Here is a 13,691-nt window from a genome sequence, read left to right on the forward strand (position 1 = left end):
ACGTTGTCGGAAATAAACAAAGAATACTAACAAATAAAAATAAATTTTTTCACTTGGAACATCAATTTTTCAGTTCTCTTAGACGTAAATGTCACTCAAAACTTAAAGGACTATGGAACGATGTATCAGAAGTAAACAACAAGTAAGGGAAAATGAAAAAAGGAACCTTTCTTGCACAGGAGCTTTCTTCCAGCCAACTCTATAGCCTACCACAAATATAGCAACCATTGTTGTTACATAGTGTACTGTCAAGTATCAACCAGTATGATATAATCCCGTAATGTGCCACTCCATTCCAGCCAACAGCTACAACGAGATGAAGATTATAGCTCTGAGGCGAATGATATAAGAGATAAATTAAGTTCGTCGTTTTTCCTTCAGGAAATACATCTCCTTTTGACTCCTTATTTAACACATCGCACGAGCTAATACAATGGCAAAGTTTTTTCGGGATGATCAATAATCTTGAGTCTACATTTACTTATAGAATATAAATTAGAGTATATAGTAATAATAATCGTCATTCACTCCGCAATTGTTATCATAATATCACACGTATATTATATTTTATGATGATATTGGTATAATTATCGCAATTTACGACGAATTGAGCATCGGGCTATGTTTCATTGCTGTGTGTCAGTCCTGTAAGTGCAAGTTGTAGGCAGATTTTTGATCCAGACTCTCATGTAAGCTCTTACGATCCCAGATTGTTCAACACTCCTTCCAAACTTCTTAGTACTCGTCCTTGTCCTAGGAAAACGGCTATTAATACTGAAAAGGCAATTCCTAGTATACACTATACAATTTTCAATTACTGTATAACAGGGAATTAATGCATCACGGCCCATTTTATACTCTGACGCTTAAATGAGCACGATGATTCATCCCGTACCGTAACTGCCCACAGTTGGTTGTCGGTGAGTGCTGCTCTAACAAGTCGTACACAAAGTCATGCCATATGCTATTGGTAAAGATTGTTTTTAACGCAGTATTGTTTATATCAGAAGGCGGAAAAAAAGACTCAGAAGTCTCATTCTCCGAAGCTGAATGGGAAAACTTGATCGAAACACCGCCCTAAAATAGATACATAACGAGTTACGAGACTAGTACCGTACAATCGCGAACAATTCACACGTCATATTCATAGAACCGCAGTTTGTATCCTAACAGAGACCATGGACTAATGTGAAAGTTTAGTGATAGATAGTTTAGCTCATCATTTATGCAGTACTTTTCCACACTTTAAATTTATGCGCCTCGATGGTCATATGAATTTATCCACACCTTTGAACTGTGAAATCTAAACCCAATTTTTATTGTACCCGGTTACAATAGGTTGATTCGAAATCAACTGTTATATTTAATCCAAAGTTCCTAACTTGCCTTTTTACACTCGAAAACTTTTTCGATGATCTTCATCGCACCTGATAGAAGGCGTATGACTAGTATATATCTCAGTATGCTACTTTTAATACCTAGATTTCTATATTTTCCTTTACTAACCTATTCCTAAATTTAGTCAAGTATAAAGAGCAGACTCGAGAATACGATGGCTTTACTAATCGTCAACGCAAGTGTTTTTTACGTTTTTCCCAGACGTAATCAAGAATGGCGGTTATTTAGTAAAGGCATAAAAAGTCGAATCTTTAGAAACTCTTGTAGGATCTCAAAACGAAAACCTCATACGAAGAGTACGCGGACAAGCAAGCAAAAGGACGAAATATTTGAAGAAAATACCTTCGTTCTAATTACTTAACTCTCTACCTTTTACTACTATACCAAATTCCAAGGCAATGAAAGCTTGCCTCCACGGCTATTAAACGTGACAGTGTTTCTGACATAAAGAAACAATGTGTTTTTATTTCAATACTAGCACCAAAAATAGGATAGATGCTAGTGGACAAAACTCTAGTATCGACATAAACGAATATATATATGGTGCTATTATTATAGTCATAACTGAAACTCTTCCTTTTTCTGCTCATATTAATCAGTATTAGGCATCTGTTATGGTGGTACGAACGTTCGTTTCTTCGTTTTTCTTTTCCTATAATACATTGAATAACCCAGGTATATAATAAAATATGGATCGGCTAACTGTGATGCAATGACAAGCGGAATTACAGAACATGACCGTATGCCGGTATCTATTATTTTATAGATTTTACCTATTAACTGCTTCCAAAATTGTTACTTTATCGACATTAAGTCCCAGTAATTCTTTATGAACGACAGCACAAATGTAACTAAGAAGACGTCGTTTATCGACGAGTTAAAAGAATGGCCGTATCCATGTAGACCCCTCTGAGACCCCCTCGTGGTTTGAATTTCGGGTCAACCTAGTATTGGCCCTCTCTGTGTAGCCTACCTACAGCTGATGTAGTAATAAATATATATATACATATGAATAACCGTTAGATTGAAGTAAGCGTGACTGTTCGATGACAAAACGGATAGCATTATGTGGAATCGTGTGAAAGATTCACAAATACTTCAACAGGAAAGCAGCTCAATATTCTCCCTTTCCTATCTTCAAGCTCTATTAAATTGAAACTAATTCCAAGACGTTGTGGAGGGTGTTTGCCTCCAAACAACTGGTTTAATTATAGATAACTAAATGTAACTAATTCTTTCATATTTACCTTTATCATATGATTGTTACATACATACATATGCCCTCTAAACAAGTATGCGGACATAACATGAAATTCATTAGGACATCAATCACAGCTAAAGGAAGTTAACCGATGCAAATACCTTCTTTAGATATACGAATTGACTACGGCCTTACTGCCTTTGCAGTCCTTTTTTCCCACCATAACCATTACAATTATTTTATACATAAACATGACAGTTGTTGAAACTATTTCTGATGCCACATTAATATGTACCGCATCGGCTGAAAATCAACGGAGACGCCAAATACCGTCACAGCATAATCTTCAAAGCACGGTTATACCTTATGAAGTCAAAGTAGCGGGGCCACCGAGTTGAGCTTTGGTGGAACCTCTTCACGTAACTGTTTTTGGCAAGCCCAAAAATCTGTTCAAAAGAAACCTCCTTCCAGAGCACTGGTGTTGTTGGTCGTATAGCTGTTGTTACTAATAATAATAGTAATATTGGGGTTGTTTTGCTGACGATTTCGACGACGTTGGCACTGACGACGGTGGCGCTAATTCTCTTAATGGTGAGGTTAATGTAGGCACTTCTGCAAGTGGCCAGGTCACGCTTACGACCGTCTTTCCTTTTTATCCTGTCGCTGCTTTTTTCCCTCCTTGCTTTGATAAATACACCCATCACCAATATCCACAACCACCGGCGGTAGCATTAACAGTAGCCGTGATAGTAAAATAACGACACTGGCCCCTAGTTACACCATTCAAAGCATATTCACCGACGGGTGTCCCGGCGATCAGCATCATCATGCGCATCTTCATTGTTGTTGTTATTGTGACACGTTACTACTTGTTCCGAAGGCACAACGTCATAGCTGTCACATATCCTCCGTATTACGATATACTTTTTCCGCACTGACACAAAACGCGCTAACTTCTGTTCCACTTGACGTAATAGTTGTTACAGGAGCGGGACCTGTTCTAATATCCAGGACAGTATCACACAGTATAACTGGGCTTGCCATTCACTGCTGACATTCCATTATTAAGCGGCAGCTGCTGTTGTCGATGATGATGGTTTTTGTGACGGTGTTGCTGTTGACTGTGACCGTGACAACAACGACTAAACAACGGCGATGGCAAGTGCAACTGGGGTAGCGGTAATGATGCTGGAGTTGACGCTGGGGGTGCTAGTACAGGGGCTGGCTACACAGAAACGGGGATCTATCCGCTCACGTCCATGTTTACACGCCATATACTAGTACTATCATAGGAAGGGAAGAGAGAAAACCTTAAAGGGCGTGTTTCACCCCTCGTCACCCTCCAGTTCTACAATTGGTTGTGTTAAAAACGGCAGTGGCAGCAACCGTCCAGCAACTGTAGTGGTTGCGGGGCGGCTAGTTGTGGCAGCTCGTGTAAGTGACATACGTCTCTAGAGGGAATCTGTGCCCATCTGGAGATACAAACGGAGGCACATAGAGGAGACAGAAGGCCTAGAGGGCCTCGCCGTGTTCCCCTCTCGACCCTTTCCCTATCAAGGGCAGCCCCAGCGACAACTCTTGGCCTCAACAGCGCTGCGAGATCTGCCCTTTCCCTTCGTACCAAACGGTAGAAGCGGCAGCAACAGAACTACTAGCGCCCCCACGATGTACTAGTAAAAAGCTGTAGTAACAATAGTACGAAAGGAAAACTGAAATTTCCTAAGAGAAGGGAATGGCGAATTCGGGGAGCATCCAAGGCTGCAAATGGATGTATATTAGTGATGGCCTACAGTCAACGAACAGTACGACTAAGGGCAGCTACGAACAGCTACAGCCTCGAAGCGAACCCTCATTGTGCGTCTGCTCACTCGCTTGCTGAAACTCGTTCTTGACGATCTCCACGCCACTGCCGCTTGAGCCTTCTCCCTATCGTTGGCACCCGCATGACAGCAGCGGCAGCGGCAGCGTCAGCGTCAGCGGCGAGCACAACCAAACGGCCAGGGTGGTGCCGGTGATGGCTATGGGACAACAGTGGATGAGAGACCTTTTAGGTCCTCTCTCAAACGGTCGCCCTTTCTCCGAGATCCATGCCCTTTCTCGCAAAGCGACGACTTTCTCCGACGCAACCCCACCCGACGTACCGGACACGCCCCTGAATTCGCGGGACTAGTCTAATCCATACGACACAACGGATCACGAGATTTAAAATTGATTCAATGCATAAATAAATAAATGAAAAATAGAGGAACGCGTTATTGGATACGATTTTCTACAACCTTATGACTCAAATCTAAACTTAAGTTGAAATCTATTTAGAGCAAAACGATCGACAATCGTCTGAAGTATTTATGGGTATGTATTAACTTGTAAAGCTTGGTACAGAGATTTGACTACTGTTACCTCTATGGGTCGTATATAGTCGTATATTAATCACTCAATCATGATGTGCTTCGTATCGTGCTATAAGCAACTATTAGAGTGCAATTATTATGGTTTGAAATAGAATGCAAAGTTTGGGTAAAGTTATTCATTATATGAGTAACTATCAACGCTATTTCTTTTCCTTCCATTTTCACCTTGGTAAGGTTAATGTCACTTTCCACATGTATTAACAACTCAGTCGCATAATTTGACGTGTGCTATTATAAAAAAAACGGCCCGCCTTACTTTTGATCAGTCACCCTTTCCATCATACAATATGATTTCGTATCGTTGGACTCGCTAGACTTGTTCCATCAAACCTGAACTTTCCTTACATCTCTTAATGTGCCAGCGCGCTACTTTCGTGGGAATAGAGGGATGGCGCTCAAATAGGCTAAAAAGCATTGAAGCCATTTACCGCTATGCTTATCCTACAGTATCTCTACAGTCTAACGTCTATGTACAAAAGGACGAAGAGTTTGCCAAGTGATCTACGACATAACTGCGACGATAGGGCGGACCGAAGGTTGCTCGATCCAATGAATGGGTCAACGACTGACTATGAAAATCAACGAGTCTAGAGAACAGACGCTCTCCGATTCATCGAGTGACTGACAACTCTAGCGGTGTGCTGTAGTACACTCATGAGACTATGTCAAAAGTAGTAACGGTGGTAGTAAGCCCTCGTAATGATGCAGTGGTAAGCTTAGGGACAAATGGATCGGTGTCGGTTCGAGGCCGGAAGTGGACAATCCGTTTCTGCTAGGAAGCCGCCTGAAGTAATACTTAACAAAAATATCAATTTTATTTTTTTTAGTTATAGTGAGTTTCTAAACGAGTAATTTCGCATTAGTTTCTACCATCGGCTGTCGGATTCGACCGCAGGCAACGGAACGAGATCAGACACTCTAGATTCTGCCGTAACTCAATGTTGCGATGGCTGCAGATGGCTGACTCATTCGTCCAGATACACGGCATCGATCCATACTCATTACCATTAATATATAATATTATAGCCAAGTGCAAATGTTAGCTCATTTCTAGACTTGCTATATCTGACTATCTGCAATTTTGTGGATTTTATGAATCAACTATCCTTCATGTTTTGTAGAGTATAAAGTTATGTAAAGCAGAATATTTATCGACGTGATACTCTTGATGACATGCAAGCACAGCTTATTTAATAATAATTTATAATAATACAAGGTTCATCTATGTTCTTCAAGAGAATTGAAGTCTGACCAACTGGACGTCGAGGGCGCTGTACTAGTTTGATTTCAATGTTCATGAGGAAAACCTTTATTCTTTCAAGGTTTCAATAAAGGCACTAATAGACGACGAGCCATTTAGAAGATATCGCGGAAGTATATAGACACTGAAGCCCCGGGGGAGGAGCAATAGGGAACTGATAGCTTACTTTAAACGCATTTGAGTTGATCTCAATCTGTACGAATAACTTACTACTGAGCTTGTTCCGTCTGCATTGGCTTCTGGATACCCTTAATGAAGTAAATGTGCAACAGGGTGATTTTTTTTTCGTTAGCCATTCTAAGCTCACCGGAATGAGGGCTAAACTTGTAGCCCACTAACGGACTCAATGGTATCGTGCTAATAAGCAAATTGAAATGATTCAAATTTAAATAATACCTTATCTATCAACACAACTTTTCTTACTTTCCTATTTGTTACTTCATGAGAAAACTCATTTCCCTCAAAACGAGCAATATGTTCTGATATATCTGGTAAAACGGATATCGTACTCGCTTTAATTAATGCTTGATTCCTAACCCGTTTTGATGGGATACATTTTAAAATAAAATGAACTACTATTGTTAGTGCCAGACTTTTAGAAGTTCAGAGGACTTTCAAATTGGGTCATTTTTGAGCTGGCAGTAAGTAGGAGGAAAAAATTGGCTGATAATTACTCCAGCTCTCTAGCTCCACTCATATGAGTGGAAACCCGCTGAGTCTTCTCCAGGAGAATTTATTGAGAAGGAAAAATATATTGTAGCCTTAAATATCAATGCTCAGTAATTTAGATTTTGCTCCTTGGAAACCATAGCTTTGCGAGCATTGAATAATAAATAATAATAAATCAATGAAGATTTAGACATTAGCTAAGAAGGCTTCAAGTAAAGGCACAATACGTGAATGATGCGAACGTGTTAAGAACGGACATTAGAGTGGTGGAGAACGGACAAAAGGAAGCTAAATGTCGAGGCCCGAAAGACAAGAACGGATTGCCCCAGTCGAAGAGAGTTTCTGTAGGAGTGGAATAACCGTATGAGCCAAAACTGACATCGTGCTACAGAATTACAACTCAACTACTCCTACAATTTGGATGCTCAGTAAAAAAAATTGACTATCTATAAATGGACTCCAGGTCGATCGGGGATGCATGCGCTGCATTCTACGTGCAAACTATGGAACTTTTCTTTTGAATAATATTCGTCAGGGTATACGGCCGCCGTAGACGACGCATGGTTCCCTCTCTACCGTCAGCCGAAATGGGATCAGGCGAATGAGGTCACCCTGTAGAGAGATGAAATTCGGTGGCAGTATCGAGTAGGTTTGGACACAAGGCGATAGTAGTACTTGTAATAGAATCAAAAAAACCTACTTATATAATCTACTTATATATATGAAACATATGCTGAAAGTGAAACAATATAGCCCGCTGTCTTGTGCTGCTCAAGAGACTCGTGGACCATTGGCAAGGCGATCGAAAGCATTCGATCTGGTTATTTATGACACTTCATTACTATGCCTCAGTTTTTTCCCGGATTGAGCAAATGTTTAATAGGGGCCTCGACCAGATTATGCTCCCGAGTTAAGTGATGGGGATACTTAAGCTCTGAAATGGGCAACAGGTGGGCAAGCATATCGTTGTGTCAATTTACATTGAGAAGCCATGGATAGAGAAATTACATATTGGGACGAGAATGGTGGGTATATGGCTGTTCAGAAGTTGCTAGAGCACTGAAGTCAATTTGGAAAAATAAAGGGGAGTACTTCATAGAATTATGATTATTATTAATTAATTGAGATCAATTGATCTGTTTACTTGTACCAGCCTAACACTATTCTTTAAATCATTCGTCGAGACTCAGGTGCTCTCTAATCGTCGAGACACAGGTGCACGAAACCCATACAAACGTCCGCGAGCATAGCAGTGCTTCAGTTGAACCATGTAAAAACATATAAACAGCGTATGAACAATGTAGTGGTACGACAAAATTAGCAGTCATTTTTGCTTCGGATCTGCTTATTCGTGCCCTTCGTATCCCACTAAAATCGAAAAATTTCAAGAAAACCTTCACGAGTATCAGACGAGTATACGACCGTCGTGCAAGCGCACAAGCGACTAGATAACGCTTGATATCAAGTGTTCTTGCTCCCGTACCGACAATATGATTAGAAACTGCGTATCGCAACGAGAAAACATTGGCGTGAAACACACATGATTAAAATTTAATAGGACAAAATTTATTACTGGCACCTTTAGATATATTTCACCCGTTATTTTTACTAATTTATCAGATATTTTCGAGTAAAATGTTGCATAATGTTCACATAATTACACACGCTGACGTCTGCATTTTAGTGCTAATTGTAGAAACCGACGTGATCCAGTTTAACGAATGAGATGTACATGTGGGCTCCATCCAGGATATATTAATTGCACTTGGATAGTTTATATAGCGGGTAACGTATTTGCCTGCTAATTAATCTTAAGGACACGTTATGATCTAAGTTTGAACTCTTCGAAGAGTATATTTATGAAAATATAGAACAGATACACTTAATTTCGTGCCGAGGGCCACAGAATGATGACGTTGTGTGGGTTGAGGAAGCGAGCATCAACGCGACGAATTTAGAACGGCAGCAGCAACATTGATTACCGACTCCCGTGTTCCCGGATTCCCGGCCACCGGGGCTGTGTAAGTATAACAGTGGCTTTATCGCGAGTGCTATAGTTTGTTCTCCTTCCCTACATGCCCCTACCTCGTTTCTCATTGATGACAACAAGCAAAACACAAATAGATGCGCAGATCAGCAGATCGGCACCCTGGATCCCCATTGATCTCCTGGGACACGCACAGGAAAACAATTGTCCTGATCGATGGTAGATTGGTCTACTTTTTCCCCTCTTTGCTGTTCTGAGACATCTTGCCTGGCAGCAGGTTTCATGCATACAGCTCATTTCTATTCAGTCCATCCTATCAACGTTATACATCCACTTAATTTACTTTATTTCTTGGACGTGGAAGCGGATAACTACTTCATAGGATAGCGAATCCTCCTTTCTGGTCCTGGGTGGCCCCACTGGAAGTTTCCTGTCCCATCTTCATAGGTTTCCCTCCTGACCCGCGTAAAGTTAAATAAGACGGTTCTCTCGTTTCCGTTGGAATCCACATAGGACCTAGAAGAATGCTACGAACACTGAATCGCCGGTTAAGTAATGCTTTAGGATAGGCGAACACAGTGGGCCTCATCGAGAATCATACTGCAGATGATTCAAGCCAATAGCGGCCCCATGTTTTTCGACCCGTGCACTATCCCCCACGGGCGAGGAATGCCATTTTGCTGTGGTATGAAACGCAGCTATTTAGCAGAGATGAGGGAGGGGACATTGAGGTAATATATTTTAGACGACAACCGCTACTCGAATGAGTCACCGAGCGAATGGTTCAAGTAACAGGTAGCGTAGGATTACACAGAGACTGGTTTCACACCATTCCTACGTTCCTTGTTACAATGCTACAATTCGAGGGTTCTGTTTAGGTAGTATCAGCGATATCATCCGGCTAGTCTTCACCTTACTAACGCTTCTGATATCTTTCCGATAGTACGCTGAACATGGGGTTCCGTGTATGCCAAGCCTACGATACGAACACGTATTGTCAATGTGACGGGTACGAAGATGTTGAAACACGCCAGTCCAGTTGCTTTTAAATAAGGTTCTAACTTTAAAACAAACCAAGTTCCTATTCACGGTTCTTTCGATGACTCATTTTGTGAAAGCCTGTCTTTCCAATGCCAAAATAGGGAACCCATTACCGGTCAAAGATTCGCCGGATCATGACCGATGTAGCCGTGACTCACCCAGAGGTGCTCTTGTTGCACGTTGTCTGTCGCCAGGAGACTAGCTGTCCCTGATAGCGCAATGAATAACGTATTTATCTAATGAGCTTAGGAACACTTCATAATGATCTAGGTTCGAATCTGGCGTAGGCATGTTTCGTATCGTACTGGGAACCAGCCGTTTAAGATACTGTCTAACGGGTTAACTATCGAGCTTAAAATACCAAAATTGTTAGAAACGTTAGGTTGATCGTCATGGAGCTTTTGAACTGCGGTCTGCGGATGTTGTCCCTTAAAGCGTGCGACTCTAATGCCGCAGAAACCGTTAATATTAGTCGTGAAAATATGTATTTGGAGTTCACGAACGACACCATGTACAATGGGCAGCAAATCGACCAAAGGCGGTTATCAAGCATTTTATCTAACTTCTCCTAGGCTTACATCTTTTAAACCACCTCGTACTGTTTGTCGGTCATTACATTTGTGTTAGGTTTATTCACTCTGCTTTTATTTAGGCGAGGAAACACTATTCACTATTGGAAGAAGGAACTGCGGCATTAAATGTCGTGTATCTAAAGTTTTTACGCATTTCAGGTTTTCGAGAGACTTCTTGGTATCCAGTGAAAGCTACCATGTCTTCTTTCGCAACATACTGAAGCGGAACAGGTTTTAGCACATATGATTGATTCTATTAATAACGCATAATAGTACACAGAAGATGTCTTGAATGGTACATTTGCTCGCAACAATGATTAGGTTGGTAGGAATTCCCTTTACGCAACCTTAAGAGGGTCTCATAGGATTCACAGTCCACGACTTATCAAGCTTGTTCGAAGACTCATAATTACCGACTCCACGATGTTCTATCATACTCCTGGCTACCAGTACGAAATAAACTCTGTCTATGCCTAAATTCGAAACTTACCAAGATCAGCAGGCGAACATGTGCCGATCCTTGGACATGAATATCTATCAAAATTAACTGAAGGCGAGTTAAAACAGTGAAAAAATCCAGAGCATCAAACCCGGGCTCGAAAATGACCAACTGCAGTTTTGCCCTGAATTGTAGGCGATTATTTTTGACAATTGTCAATAGGCCTAACTTTACCGTGTGGCATTGATTTACAATCTCGTTTGTCTTGCTCAGTGATCAGCGTTTCAGATCCGAAAACAATTTAAACTAGGGGGGTGAGGCCTGTAAATCAATTCTTGTAGCAAGCAAATCAGCGCATTATTGGTAACGATTACTATGATCAGCGCGTAAAATTATCTACACTTCTAGCGCCATTGACTACTCAGGGTAAGTCAAGTACGGGACCTTATTATATTTGCTAAAATAACCGCAAAGTATGTGGGTACCGGTAATAGTGTTGACATATGCCTTCCTCAATAACTTCCAGCAACCTCACTGTTTTCTCATATAGCTTCTAATAACTTGAGTAACACTTATTGCCGTACTATATGAAACGGCTAATTTCACAGACTCAGGTTATTAGTAGTACAGTGACTGTGCATCGCGCGTAGAATTTGGAAGTATCGTATCAAACTGCTCAGTGAGCTATCGTTGGAGACTAAATAATTAAGACAAGAAAATTACCATTACTGTTCAAGTTATAGTTGATGATTATTAGCGGATCAGTCGTCCTGCACAATCCTCGCTCGTTTTTCTAGCGATAAAAACGTTGAACTTCTATACGAAATAGCTTTGTGTTTTTGACAGTTCAATTATAAGCGCCCAAACTGGCCATAGAAGGCAATAGGACAATGAGCAAACTAGTAATTAGCCTGAACGATTGCCGCGACACAACCTGTGTCACCATGAGGTGTAGCAATTTACATTAGAAGTTGCCCAAGTTAGTGGTATAAAACTCCAACGACGAATATTCTAGCATTATATTATACTTGTCCACTCATAATGTATTAATTCGTAACTCGTACATCAGTTCTGATATTTGGAATAGTTGTAACGCAGATGCTAAAGTACATGATCTTTCACTCAAATAACACTATACCTGCATTTCAATAAGGTTGACTATAATGGGTGCGAGTTCGGGAGCTGCTGACTCAGATTACCACCATTTGCATCGTTATCGTCGTAGTATCTGAGCCAGTAACTGTATTTTGTAGACTCTGCTCTTTTTTGAAGCTTCACGAAGGAAAATGGCACAACGGAATATATTCCCATACTTGAATGTCCGTTATCCTTTACGGAAGCGGACTCGACGTGAAGAATTATAGATTGCGCTGGTAGAGGAGAGATACTGGAGGCTCGGAAAATGAATCTCGTATCCCTTCCTCGAACACCACTCCGTGGCTCCCTCCGGTCTCCCAGTTTTGAAAGCTAGTAATATTTGCGGTTCGCAAGATACTCTTCTTGTATTCAGTGAGCATGAGCGCTATGTTAGTATCCAACTACCCATTGAGAAGCCTCATCTTGAAACGCAAACTGTTGATGTATCGCTCATTTAAACTTGAAATGAATGCTCCTTCGCAGTCGAACTTCACTCTATAATATATAATATGGCGCTCGATTTATGCAGACAAAGAAAAAGACGCAAGCAGTACAAGGAAGGAGTCGATGACAAACTTTACTATTTACAAACAGTAAAACCGGTACGAGTTGTACGTAGTCTACGTCTCAACAACAGCTTACAGTTTACCTAATTAGAAGTCTTAATTAATTATCGAATTAAGTGATCAATTCATGCGCAGTTGTTACGTAAACAATATTATATATAAACACAATATATGTAAACATTATATAGACATTCGGATACCCTTACGAAACGTTCATTTAGATCAATACGAACGCAACATGCGATTGGAGTATCGCATACGCTTCTCGCTCATTTTGTCGAAAAAGTTCTCAATGTAGAAATACGAATTTTCCGTATTCAGATCTGTTTTAATTTGCCGTGAGCAAAGCACTAGTTAATAGCTGTTTAACCGAACTTGGATAAGGAGGGCCTCGGCAACGGTAGATATCGCGTTTTGCGTCAAATCCTACTCGTATACGTACGTCGAGAGCGCCACGTATAGTGTTTGTACATCTACATACATAAACATAAGAACAGACCATATCTACCAAGATGGTGGCATCATATATATATGTTTACGTAGAGTTATCAATTGCTGTGCATTGACAGCTGGCCACCCCTCAGCTGCGTATCGAGCGTGCTTCATGTACAATTCAACGATTTCCCACTGACCAAGCACTCATTAGGTCCTTGACCAATCCTGAGGTTGTCCATTGTTTTTATATTCCCTGTTGGTTCTATTTTAACTCGTTTGCCTGCAGTAGTTGTTTATGATGCGCTAAGGCGCACTGCCATTAATAAAACTATACCGAAGTTCAGTGTTTAGATGCGACCTCAACGATCACAGTACAACTGATGAATGATAAAGATAAATGCCTCGACCCTTCGGTGTGCCTCTTCAGCTCGTTTTTGTATTTTGGGTGCACTCGAAGCAGAACCATAAGAACGCATACATACTATGTACGTACTATGTAGTAGCCTATCTGTTGGTCATTCGATGTGTTATGAAGTCATTAGACCAGTAGGTATATCTCAGCCAAAGCAGCATA

The 13,691-nt window shown here is 40.9% G+C and overlaps 1 protein-coding gene across 5 annotated transcripts in view; it reads right to left on the bottom strand.

The window, feature by feature from the left end:
• Positions 1-13,691, bottom strand: part of Nrg (Neuroglian) — a 135,471-nt gene that overhangs the window by 56,982 nt on the left and 64,798 nt on the right. The window contains exon 1 of one of the 5 annotated variants that reach the window (XM_086981051.1): positions 2,963-4,758. The exons of the other annotated variants lie outside the window; for them this stretch is intronic. The gene's annotated coding sequence lies outside the window, so the exon portion shown is untranslated. Of the gene's footprint in view, positions 1-2,962; positions 4,759-13,691 lie in introns of those variants that run through there. 5 annotated transcript variants of the gene reach the window in all.

This window comes from Varroa destructor, unplaced genomic scaffold, assembly GCF_002443255.2.
Source record: "Varroa destructor unplaced genomic scaffold, Vdes_3.0 BEIS01000002.1, whole genome shotgun sequence".
NCBI classification, from domain to species: Eukaryota; Metazoa; Arthropoda; class Arachnida; order Mesostigmata; family Varroidae; genus Varroa; species Varroa destructor.